The following is a 13,736-nucleotide window of genomic DNA, read 5'->3' as shown; positions in this document are numbered from 1 at the left end:
CAAGACTTTATTTTTGTATTGTCCTGCAACAATTATTTTTTTTTTTTTGTAATCCTTAGACAATTAAATGTAATAAAACTAAACAAAAGGCTTTTTTTTTCTTTTTTTGAGCGGTGTTAGTTTAAACATAAACAGTGTTACTGCAGATAAAAAGTGTGTAATTGTAAGTGTAAAACAGTACTAAAATTATGATTTTGGTGCATAGCTTTGCAAAGTTATTTACAAATGAATTAAAGTGGGTTTTTTTCAATTTTGCACTATTTTCAGTGTGAAACATGAAAATATATGTAAAAGGTGTAAAAATATTATTGAACAAAGCAAACAAAAACAGAAAAAAGTTTAACTATTAGTTAATAAAATAGAAAAGAAAAAATCACCAGGAAAAATCCCAATTGAATAAAGAAGGAGAATATAGAGATAATTAGTGCTGATTAGAGTAAACCAAGGTGCTGATAAGGGATTCAACAGAGGAACATTTAATTAGAAAAAAAAAATATTTTTTGAATTGTCAAGGTTGCTTTAACTCTCTTCATCTGCAGATCAAAGTTCATCCCTTTGATCTGTAGATGCAAAACACAGAAAGTTACAAATGATAAAATGTTTCAATATAACTTTCTGTGATTGTGGTTGTTGATAAATATCGCCAGACTGCTTTTTTTTTTTTTTTTTACAGCTCCTGCTGCCGAGTGCCAACCTTCTCTGTGTACTTGGCAATGCAGCTGTGATTAATCAGTGCTGGTTTTTGAGTATTGAGACATGTTTTTGAGCAAATATAATCAGGGCTGGATTAACGTAGGGGCTTTTGGAGCTGCAGCTCCAGGCCCCTACCTTAACCCCTTGCTGCCGAGTGTACGCATATATGCGGTCTCGGCTTTAGGGGGTTATCCCGGGATGATGCCCGCAGCTGCAGGCATCATCCTGGTACCGTTTTTTAGAGCGGGTGATCGGCTATCCAGGGATAACAACCGATGCGGCTTATCCTGGAGGAGCGGGAGGGAACATTCCCCCCCACCCCCTTCTGCCGCTCTTACCGGGCTCTTACCGGGTCCTCGATCCGCCTCTTCCAGCGGCTAGAGACAGACTGGCACGAAGCCTGAAACGGCTTCGTTCCAGTCTTCTCTCTGTAAACACGGAAGTGACGTCACAACGTCACTTCCTGTTTACTTGGCTGCCAATGGCGCCGGTTTTTAAAAAATATACAGTACTACTTTGAATACTTTTGAATACTTTGAAGTGCAAAAGGAGGGATCTGGGGTCTTTTAGACCCCCGAGTCCTCCATAAAGAGTACCTGTCACCACCCATTACTGTCACATGGATGTTTACATTCCTTGTGACAGCAATAAAAGTGATCAAAAATTAAAAAAAAAAAAAAAACCACAATGTAAAAAAATAAAAATAAATCAAATAAAAAAAAATAATTTTAAAGCGCCCCCATCCCCGCGAGCTCGCGCAGCAAAGAAAACGCATACAGAAGTCGCGCCTGCATATGTAAATGGTGTTCAAACCACACATGTGAGGTATCGCCGCGATCATCAGAGCGAGAGCAATCATTCTAGCACTAGACCTCCTCTGTAACTCTAACCTGGTAACCGTTATTTTTTTTTTAAATGTCGCCTATGGAGATTTTTAGGTACCATAGTTTGTCGCCATTGCACGAGTGTGCGCAATTTTAAAGCGTGACATGTTTGGTATCTATTTACTCGGTGATCATCTTTCAAATTATACAAAAAAATTGGGCTAACTTTACTGTTTTGGTTTTTTTTAAATTCATGAAATTGTCTTTTTCCCCAAAAAGTTGCATTCAAAAGACCGCTGCACAAATACCGTGTGACATAAAATATTGCAACAATCACCATTTTATTCTCTAGATTCTCTGCTAAAAAATATACATAATGTTTGGGGGGTTCTAAGTAATTTTCTAGCAAAAAATACAGATTTTAACTTGTAAACACCAAATGTCAGAAATAGGCTTAGTCATGAAAGGGTTAATATAGGCCCAGCCACCCAAAAAGAACAGACTGCCCATGGAAAGCAATGGGCTAACAGGGAGAGATCTCCCCTGACAGACCCTGCATTCCGCATGCACCACCTGGGCAGAGTGGTGAGATTGATAATGGGCACCACAAGCAGTCCTAATGGAAGCCTGAGGCACGCCAATGCAGGGCTCTTAACTGGACGACCGCCTCACACAGATATACATCTGCAGAATGGCACGGGCAGGCAAAATCCGATCGGACACCCCCCCGGTGCCTGAGGCGGTCGCCGTTGGTCTGGCAGCGATCAGAGATGAGGGGGAGGCCATCCGATCGTGGCCCCCCCTCGCGATCGCTCCCAGCCAATGAGGATCCTCCCCTGCCTGTGTGTAGTACACACAGGCAGAGGATGTGATGTCATCTCTCCTCGGCTCGGCAGTTTCCGTTCCGGCGCCGAGGAGAGAAGACATGTGAGTACACCAACACACACACACACACACACACACAGTAGAACATGCCAGGCACACAAAACACCCCCGACCCCCCCCCCGATCCCCCCCAATCACCCCCCCCCCCCGTGTCACACTGACACCAAGCAGTTTTTTTTTTTTCTGATTACTGCATGGTGTCAGTTTGTGACAGTTAGAAGTGTTAGGGCAGTTAGTGTTAGCCCCCTTTAGGTCTAGGGTACCCCCCTAACCCCCCCAATAAAGTTTTAACCCCTTGATCACCCCCTGTTGCCAGTGTAACTAAGCGATCATTTTTCTGATCGCTGTATTAGTGTCACTGGTGACGCTAGTTAGTGAGATAAATATTTAGGTTGGCCGTCAGCGTTTTATAGCGACAGGGACCCCCATATACTACCTAATAAATGTTTTAACCCCTTGATTGCCCCCTAGTTAACCCTTTCACCACTGATCACCGTATAACCGTTACGGGTGAAGCTGGTTAGTTCGTTTATTTTTTATAGTGTCAGGGCACCCGCCGTTTATTACCGAATAAAGGTTTAGCCCCCTGATCGCCCGGCGGTGATATGCGTCGCCCCAGGCAGCGTCAGATTAGCACCAGTACCGCTAACACCCACGCACGCAGCATACACCTCCCTTAGTGGTATAGTATCTGAACGGATCAATATCTGATCCGATCAGATCTATACTAGCGTCCCCAGCAGTTTAGGGTTCCCAAAAACGCAGTGTTAGCGGGATCAGCCCAGATACCTGCTAGCACCTGCGTTTTCCCCCTCCGCCCGGCCCAGCCCGGCCCACCCAAGTGCAGTATCGATCGATCACTGCCACTTACAAAACACTAAACGCATAACTGCAGCGTTTGCAGAGTCAGGCCTGATCCCTGCGATCGCTAACACTTTTATGGTAGCGTTTTGGTGAACTGGCAAGCACCAGCTCCAAGCAGCGTCAGGTTAGTGCCAGTAGCGCCAACACCCACGCACGCACCCTACACCTCCCTTAGTGGTATAGTATCTGATCGGATCAATATCTGATCTGATCAGATCTATACTAGCGTCCCCAGCAGTTTAGGGTTCCCAAAAATGCAGTGTTAGCAGGATCAGCCCAGATACCTGCTAGCACCTGCATTTTGCCCCTCCGCCCGGCCCAGCCCAGCCCAGCCCAGCCCACCCAAGTGCAGTATCGATCGATCACTGTCACTTACAAAACACTAAACGCATAACTGCAGCATTCGCAGAGTCAGGCCTGATCCCTGCGATCGCTAACAGTTTTTTTGGTAGCGTTTTGGTGAACTGGCAAGCGCCAGCGGCCTAGTACACCCCGGTCGTAGTCAAACCAGCACTGCAGTAACACTTGGTGACGTGGCGAGTCCCATAAGTGCAGTTCAAGCTGGTGAGGTGGCAAGCACAAGTAGTGTCCCGCTGCCACCAAGAAGACAAACACAGGCCCGTGGTGCCCATAGTGCCCTTCCTGCTGCATTCGCCAATCCTAATTGGGAACCCACCACTTCTGCAGCGCCCGTACTTCCCCCATTCACATCCCCAACCAAATGCAGTCGGCTGCATGAGAGGCATTTTCTTTATGTCCTCCCGAGTACCCCTACCCAATGAACCCCCCCAAAAAAGATGTTGTGTCTGCAGCAAGCGTGGATATAGGCGTGACACCCGCTATTATTGTCCCTCCTGTCCTGATAATCCTGGCCTTTGCATTGGTGAATGTTTTGAACGCTACCATACACTAGTTGAGTATTAGCGTAGGGTACAGCATTGCACAGACTAGGCACACTTTCACCGGGTCTCACAAGATGCCATCGCATTTTGAGAGACCCGAACCTGGAACCGGTTACAGTTATAAAAGTTACAGTTATAAAAAAAATGTAAAAAAAAAAAAAAAACACAAACAAAAATATAAAATAAAAAAAAATAGTTGTCATTTTATTGTTCTCTCTCTCTCTATTCTCTCTCTATTTTTCTGCTCTTTTTTACTGTATTCTATTCTGCAATGTTTTATTGTTATTATGTTTTATCACATTTGCTTTTCAGGTATGCAATTTTTTATACTTTACAGTTTACTGTGCTTTATTGTTAACCATTTTTTTGTCTTCAGGTACGCCATTCACGACTTTGAGTGGTTATACCAGAATGATGCCTGCAGGTTTAGGTATCATCTTGGTATCATTCTTTTTAGCCAGCGGTCGGCTTTCATGTAAAAGCAATCCTAGCGGCTAATTAGCCTCTAGACTGCTTTTACAAGCAGTGGGAGGGAATGCCCCCCCCCCCCACCGTCTTCCGTGTTTTTCTCTGGCTCTCCTGTCTCAACAGGGAACCTGAGAATGCAGCCGGTGATTCAGCCAGCTGACCATAGAGCTGATCAGAGACCAGAGTGGCTCCAAACATCTCTATGGCCTAAGAAAACGGAAGCTACGAGCATTTATGACTTAGATTTCGCCGGATGTACACAGCGCCATTGGGAAATTGGGGAATCATTTTATCACACCGATCTTGGTGTGGTCAGATGCTTTGAGGGCAGAGGAGAGATCTAGGGTCTAATAGACCCCAATTTTTTCAAAAAAGAGTACCTGTCACTATCTATTGCTATGATAGGGGATATTTACATTCCCTGAGATAACAATAAAAATGATTTAAAAAAAAAAATGAAAGGAACAGTTTAAAAATAAGATAAAAAAGCAAAAAAATAATAAAGAGAAAAAAAAAAAAAAGCTTCCCTGCCCCCCCCCCCCCTGCTCTCGCGCTAAGGCGAACGCAAGCGTCGGTCTGGCGTCAAATGTAAACAGCAATTGCACCATGCATGTCAGGTATCACCACAAAGGTCAGATCGAGTGCAGTAAGTTTAGCAGTAGACCTCCTCTGTAAATCTAAAGTGGTAACCTGTAAAGGCTTTTAAAGGCTTTTAAAAATGTATTTATTTTGTTGCCACTGCACGTTTGTGCGCAATTTTAAAGCATGTCATGTTTGGTATCCATGTACTCGGCCTAAGATTATCTTTTTTATTTCATCAAACATTTGGGCAATATAGTGTGTTTTAGTGCATTAAAATTTAAAAAAGTGTGTTTTTTCCCCAAAAAATGCGTTTGAAAAGTCGCTGCGCAAATACTGTGTGAAAAAAAGAAATGAAACACCAACCATTTTAATCTGTAGGGCATTTGCTTTAAAAAAATATATAATGTTTGGGGGTTCAAAGTAATTTTCTTGCAAAAAAAAAATGTTTTCATGTAAACAAAAAGTGTCAGAAGGGGCTTTGTCTTCAAGTGGTTAGAAGAGTGGGTGATGTGTGACATAAGCTTCTAAATGTTGTGCATAAAATGCCAGGACAGTTCAAAACCCCCCAAATGACCCCATTTTGGAAAGTAGACACCCCAAGCTATTTGCTGAGAGGCATGTCGAGTCCATGGAATATTTTATATTGTGACACAAGTTGCGGGAAAGAGACAATTTTTTTTTTTTTGCACAAAGTTGTCACTAAATGATATATTGCTCAAACATGCCATGGGAATATGTGAAATTACACCCCAAAATGCATTCTGTTGCTTCTCCTGAGTACGGGGATACCACATGTGTGAGACTTTTTGGGAACCTAGCTGCGTACGGGACCCCAAAAACCAAGCACCGCCTTCAGGCTTTCTTTGATTTCACTCTTCACTGCCATCACAGTTTCGGAGGCCATGGAATGCCCAGGTGGCACAAACCCCCCCCAAATGACCCCATTTTGGAAAGTAGACACTCCAAGCTATTTGCTGAGAGGTATAGTGAGTATTTTGCAGACCCCACTTTTTGTCACAAAGTTTTGAAAATTGAAAAAAGAAAAAAAAAAATGTTTTTCATGTCTTTCTTCATTTTCAAAAACAAATGAGAGCTGCAAAATACTCACCATGCCTCTCAGCAAATAGCTTGGGGTGTCTACTTTCCAAAATGGGGTCATTTGGGGGGGTTTTGTGCCATCTGGGCATTTTATGGCCTTCAAAACTGTGATAGGTAGTGAGGAGTAAAATCAAAAATTGACGCCCTTAGAAATCCTGAAGGTGGTGATTGGTTTTCGGGACCTCGTACGCGGCTAGGCTCCCAAAAAGTCCCACACATGTGGTATCTCCGTACTCAGGAGAAGCAGCTGAATGTATTTTGGGGTGCAATTCCACATATGCCCATGGCCTGTGTGAGCAATATATCATTTAGTGACAACTTTTTGTAATTTTTTTTTTGTTGTCATTATTCAATCACTTGGGACAAAAAAAATTAATATTCAATGGGCTCAATATGCCTCTCAGCAATTTCCTTAGGGTGTCTACTTTCCAAAATAGGGTCATTTGGGGGGGTTTTGTACCGCCCTGCCATTTTAGCACCTCAAGAAATGACATAGGCAGTCATAAACTAAAAGCTGTGTAAATTCCAGAAAATGTACCCTAGTTTGTAGACACTATAACTTTTGCGCAAACCAATAAATATACACTAAGGCCCCTTTCACACTGGGGCGGTGGGGGCGTCGGCGGTACAACAGCGCTATTTTTAGCGCTGCTGTACCGTCGTTCTTGCAGCGGTATTCGGCCGCTAGCGGTGCGGTTTTAACCCCCGCTGGCGGACGAAAAAAGGGTTAAAATCCCTCGTACAGCGCGGCTATAGCCGCTGTATTGCCGCGGTATAGCCGCGCTGTCCCATTGATTTCAATGGGCAGAAACGGTGGATACACCGCTCCTTCACCGCTCCAAAAAAGCGGTTTACAGGACTTTTTTCACCGTCCTGCCTGCGCACCGCTTCAGTGTGAAAGCCCTCGGGCTTTCACACTGAACAAACAGCGGAAGCTGTTTAGGGGCGGTTTGCAGGTGGTATTTTTAGCGCAATACCGCCTGCAAACCGCCCCAGCGTGAAAGGGGTCTTATTGACATTTTTTTTACTAAAGACATGTGGCCGAATACATTTTGGCCTAAATGTATGACTAAAATTGAGTTTATTGGATTTTTTTAATAACAAAAAGAAGAAAATATCATTTTTTTTCAAAATTTTCGGTCTTTTTCCGTTTATAGCGCAAAAAATAAAAACGGCAGAGGTGATCAAATACCATCAAAAGAAAGCTCTATTTGTGGGAAGAAAAGGACGCAAATTTTGTTTTGGTACAGCATTGCATGACCGCGCAATTAGCAGTTAAAGCGATGCAGTGCCAAATTGGAAAAAGTCCTCTGGTCCTTATGCAGCATAATGGTCCGGGGCTGAAGTGGTTAAAGAAGTCTGGAGCTTCCATAGTGTTAGGCCTGCATGGCTGCACTCTTTTCGCTCGGAGTGCATGCCGATGCACGGGCCCTTACAAGGAAACCTGGCAAATCAAATTCCAGGCTTCTCTAGTGTTACGCCTGTACTGGCTGAGCCCTTTTGAACTTGGGCGCATGCCAGCACAGGCTCTTGGAAACACAGAAGGGTGCCCAATAAAAGGTCCATCAAAATCCTCAGCACCAAGCACATGATGCTCTTAATCCATCCCTGCGTATAGTATGCCCAGAGTCTGCAACTGTACAAGGGATGTTTTTACAACCTCTCCTGAATGATTTAACTTGACAGATAGTAACCCACATTTAAAACGCCCATTTTGCCGCGTTTACGTTTAGAAGCGTTTCTAAAAAAAAAAAAATTTTTTTTTTTAAAATGGCCAAAAGCGAAAAACACCTATAAACAAGTGTTTGGCGTCTGAAACGTGGAAATCTTCGGCGTCTGAACCCATTTTTTTGCTTTCTAAGAAACAATGTTAAACGCAACTGCCTAAAAATGGCAATAAACGAGACCGTGTACATGGTCACATAGGATAACGTTGAATGAATTCAACTGCCTCTGAATGTAAGTTTAGCAGTGTCCCGTGTACATGGGGCCTTAAGGTTCGTAAAAAAAATGGTTAAATGTGAATAACTTTTGGTGTGATTTACCAAATGATCTGAAATTTTCAGAATATGTTAACATAGACATGAAACATCTAGGAGGGGTTTGGGTTGTGCAAAGTTTTTAAAGACAATTGATTAACCTCTTGCTTACTGGGCACTTAAACCCTCCTCCTGACTAGGGATGAGCTTCGTGTTCGAGTCGAACCCATGTTCGACTCGAACATCGGCTGTTCGATCGTTCGTCGAATTGCGAACGATATGGGCCGTTCGCGCCAAATTCGTGTGGCGCGTCACGGCCCATAATTCACTGCGGCATCGCAGTGCATTGCTGGCTGATGATTGGCCAAGCATGCACTATGACCCGCATGCTTGGCCAATCACAGCGCCGCCTGAACAGAGAGCCGTAATTGGCCAAAGCCAAGGAGGCTTTGGCCAATTATGGCTCAGGGGATTTAGTACACGCCCCACACTATATAAGGCCGCCTGCACGGCGGCCCTGTGTAGTGTGTGTTCCGGCGTTCATTGAGAGAGAGAGAGAGAGAGAGACAGACAGTGACATTTGATTTGAGTTAGATAGATTAGGCAGAAAAGTCAGTCAGTTAGCTGCACTTACAGTGTATTGTGTATATATATATGCATCCCAGGTGTTGCATATATATATATATACACACTGTATTCAGTTTAGCTAGATCCGTTCTTGTTATCTTCCTACTGACAGGCAGGCTTGTCTTGTTACAGTATTTACAGCTACCTGAAGAAAATTACTGGTGTTCCTTTGATCCTATTAGTACCACAGTCAGGCAGCTAGACTATTTACAGTTAGTGCAGTGCGTCCTGCTCACAGTGTTCAGCTAGATCCGTTCCTGTTATCTTCTTACTGACAGGCAGGCTTGTCTTGTTACAATATATACAGCTACCTGAAGAAAATTACTGGTGTTCTTTTGATCCTATTAGTACCACAGTCAGGCAGCTAGACTATTTACAGTTAGTGCAGTGCGTCCTGCTCACAGTGTTCAGCTAAACCTACAAGTTAGTGTGGTGCGTCCACCTCACAGTGTTCAGCTAGATCCGTTCCTGTTATCTTCTTACTGACAGGCAGGCTTGTCTTGTTACAGTATATACAGCTACCTGAAGAAAATTACTGGTGTTCTTTTGATCCTATTAGTACCACAGTCAGGCAGCTAGACTATTTACAGTTAGTGCAGTGCGTCCTGCTCACAGTGTTCAGCTAAACCTACAAGTTAGTGGGGTGCGTCCTGCTCACAGTGTTCAGCTAAACCTACAAGTTAGTGTGGTGCGTCCACCTCACAGTGTTCAGCTAAACCTACAAGTTAGTGCAGTGCGTCCTGCTCACAGTGTTCAGCTAGATCCGTTCCTGTTATCTTCCTACTGACAGGCAGGCTTGTATTGTTACAGTATATACAGCTACCTGAAGAAAATTACTGGTGTTCTTTTGATCCTATTAGTACCACAGTCAGGCAGCTAGACTATTTACAGTTAGTGCAGTGCGTCCTGCTCACAGTGTTCAGCTAAACCTACAAAAGTTAGTGGGGTGCGTCCTGCTCAGTGTTCAGCTAAACCTTCAAGTTAGTGCGGTGCGTCCTGCTCACAGTGTTCAGCTAGATCCGTTCCTGTTATCTTCTTACTGACAGGCAGGCTTGTCTTGTTACAGTATATACAGCTACCTGAAGAAAATTACTGGTGTTCTTTTGATCCTATTAGTACCACAGTCAGGCAGCTAGACTATTTACAGTTAGTGCAGTGCGTCCTGCTCACAGTGTTCAGTTAAACCTACAAAAGTTAGTGGGGTGCGTCCTGCTCAGTGTTCAGCTAAACCTTCAAGTTAGTGCGGTGCGTCCTGCTCACAGTGTTCAGCTAAACCTACAAGTTAGTGGGGTGCGTCCTGCTCACAGTGTTCAGCTAAACCTACAAGTTAGTGCAGTGCGTCCTGCTCACAGTGTTCAGCTAGATCCGTTCCTGTTATCTTCCTACTGACAGGCAGGCTTGTCTTGTTACAGTATATACAGCTACCTGAAGAAAATTACTGGTGTTCTTTTGATCCTATTAGTACCACAGTCAGGCAGCTAGACTATTTACAGTTAGTGCAGTGCGTCCTGCTCACAGTGTTCAGCTAAACCTACAAGTTAGTGGGGTGCGTCCTGCTCACAGTGTTCAGCTAAACCTACAAGTTAGTGGGGTGCGTCCTGCTCACAGTGTTCAGCTAAACCTACAAGTTAGTGTGGTGCGTCCACCTCACAGTGTTCAGCTAAACCTACAAGTTAGTGTGGTGCGTCCACCTCACAGTGTTCAGCTAAACCTACAAGTTAGTGGGGTGCGTCCTGCTCACAGTGTTCAGCTAAACCTACAAGTTAGTGGGGTGCGTCCACCTCACAGTGTTCAGCTAAAGCTACCTGTAGAAGGTTGGTGGTGTTCTCATACTACAGGCAGGCAGTTGATTTTGCTAGCTGCAGTATCAGTACATATATATACAGTATATATATATATATATATATATATATCCCAGCTTAGTGCAGCTACAGGCCATTAGTATGTCTGGAAGGCCAAGAAGGAGAGGCAGACAGTCACAAGCCAATAAGAGAGGGCAAGCAGGCTCTGTGTCTAGTGCTGGTCATGGAGACGGTGCATCCTCATCAGCATGTGGCCGTGGGACACGCTTGGGCTTTTTTTCGGCAGCTGGCCGTGTTGAGCCACAACATGCGGAAGACTTGGTCGAGTGGATGACCAAGCCGTCGTCATCCTCCTCATCCTCTCTCACCCATGCCCAGGGTACTTTGTCTGGCAAAGCAGCGGCCTCTTCCCTCAGCTCAATGTCATCAGTGACTCCTTCCCTAGCCCCACCATGTCCTCCTGAGGAGTCCCTCGAACTGTTTGACCACAGTGTTGGGCACATGCTCCAGGAGGATGCCCAGCGTTTGGAAGGCTCTGATGATGATACTGAGCTTGATGAAGGCAGTAACATGAGCGCAGACAGAGTGGGTGCCTAAGAAGGACAGCAATCTGGCACTCATGCTCCCCCTGCTGCAACATACTGCCAGGTTTGCTCCAGTGATGAGGAGGGAGGGGATGATGAGGTCACTGACTCAACGTGGGTGCCTGATAGGAGAGAGGAGGAGGACGAGGCGGCACATCACCAACGAGGCAGGATGCCCTCCAGGGGCCAGCCTAAGGGCAGCACATTGACTGCATCACACCCCAAAGCTCCACATGTGCAGGGCGCTGCAGTCTCTGCAAAAAGTTCTTTGGTGTGGGCCTTTTTTGAGACGAGTGCATCAGATCGCACCGCTGCTATTTGCAACATATGTCTCAAGCGTATCTCGCGTGGCCAAAACATCTCCCGCTTGGGTACCACATGCTTGACCAGACATATGTTGACCTGCCATGCAGTTCATTGGCAAGCGTATCTAAAAGACCCGCACCAAAGAACAAAGAGGACCTCTCCTTGCTCCTCATCAGCTGAGATCTCCAACCCCACTATACCTTCAGTCCTCTCTGAGACCTGCACTGAGAGGAATGAAGGTGTAGAATTAGGTGTGTCACAGCCAAGTACTTGTGGGCAATCTGCTTTTGGTACACCGACGTCAGATTGTACCAGGCAAATTTCCCTGCCCCAGCTGCTGCACCGCCGAAAGAAGTTTGCTCCCAGCCATCCACATGCGCAGCGGTTGAATGCTAGCTTGGCAAAATTGCTAGCACTTCAACTGCTGCCTTTTCAGTTGGTAGACTCTGCCCCCTTCCGTGAGTTTGTGGAATGTGCGGTTCCTCAGCGGCAGGTACCTAAACGCCACTTTTTCTCACGGAAGGCGATTCCGGCTCTCTACCGGCATGTGGAAGGCAATGTCCATGCCTCGCTGGACAGGGCGGTCAGCGGTAAGGTGCATATTACCGCTGACTCATGGTCCAGCAGGCATGGACAGGGATGTTACTTAAGTTTCACGGTGCATTGGGTGACTCTGCTGGCAGCTGGGAAGGATCCAGGACAAGGTGCAGTAGTGTTGGAGGTTGTTCCGCCACCACGCCTCCAAAATGCTAATGATTGTGACACACCTCTCTCCTCCACCCCCTCCTCTACTTCTTCCTCCATGGCCTCTTCCTGTGCTTTGTGCTCGGAACCAGCGGTGCTCCGTAGCCATTCAAGGGGCTACGCAAGTACGCAGGCCAAAAGATGCCATGCGGTGCTTGAGCTGGTGTGCTTGGGGGACAGGAGCCACACTGGGGCAGAGGTTCTGTCAGCTCTGCAGGGGCAGGTTCAGAGGTGGTTGACGCCATGCCAACTTAAGGCAGGAATGGTGGTTTGCGACAATGGCACCAACCTCCTCTCTGCCCTCCGACAGGGACAAATGACCCATGTGCCCTGTTTGGCTCATGTCCTTAACTTGGTGGTGCAACGGTTCTTGGGCAGGTACCCGGGCTTACAGGATGTCCTGAGGCAGGCCAGGAAAGTCTGTGTGCATTTCCGCCGGTCATATAATGCCAGTGCTCGGCTGACGGACCTCCAAAAGGAGTTTAACCTGCCCAAGAACCGCCTAATCTGTGACATGCCCACCAGGTGGAACTCAACGTTGGCCATGCTGCAGCGGCTGCATACGCAGCAGAGGGCCATCAATGAGTACCTGTGCGACTATGGCACCAGGACAGGGTCAGGGGAGCTTGTTTTTTTTTCCCCACGCCAGTGGGCCATGATCAGGGATGCATGCACTGTCCTGTCACCATTTGAGGAGGCCACGAGGATGGTGAGCAGTGACAGTGCATGCATCAGTGACACTGTCCCCCTTGTCCACCTGTTGGAGCACACGCTGCGTGGAATAATGGACAGGGCACTTGAGGCAGAACAGAGGCAGGAAGAGGAGGACTTCCTTAGCTCTCAAGGCCCCCTTTATCCAGACAGTGTTTCTGCATGCCCGCCGATCACACAGGAAGAGGACGAGGAGGAGGAGGAGGAAGATTGTGTCAGTATGGAGGTGGAGCCTGGCACTCAGCATCAGCAGCAGTCTTTAAGGGATCAGTCCCAAGAAACACATGGACTTGTATGTGGCTGGGAGGAGCTGGCTGCGGACCATGTCGTCCTTAGTGACCCAGAGGACTCCGGACCGAATGCCTCAGCAAACCTACGCTGCATGGCCTCCCTGATCCTGCAAAGCCTGCGTAAGGATCCTCGTATTCGTGGTATCAAGGAGAAGGACCAATACTGGCTGGCAACCCTCCTTGATCCACGTTACAAGGGTAAGGTTGCGGACCTTATCTTGCCATCGCAGAGGGAGCATAGGATGAAACATCTTCGGGAGGCCTTGCAGAAAGGTCTGTGCAACGCGTTCCCTGAGACTGGGAGGTTACAAACTCCTGTTTCTGGACAACGTGTTGCTGAGGCTTCGGTCAGTCAAAGAAGGAGCGGTGGAGAAGGT

Source organism: Aquarana catesbeiana, linkage group LG11 (assembly GCF_042186555.1).
Source record: "Aquarana catesbeiana isolate 2022-GZ linkage group LG11, ASM4218655v1, whole genome shotgun sequence".
NCBI classification, from domain to species: Eukaryota; Metazoa; Chordata; class Amphibia; order Anura; family Ranidae; genus Aquarana; species Aquarana catesbeiana.
This window is presented reverse-complemented; position numbering follows the sequence as displayed.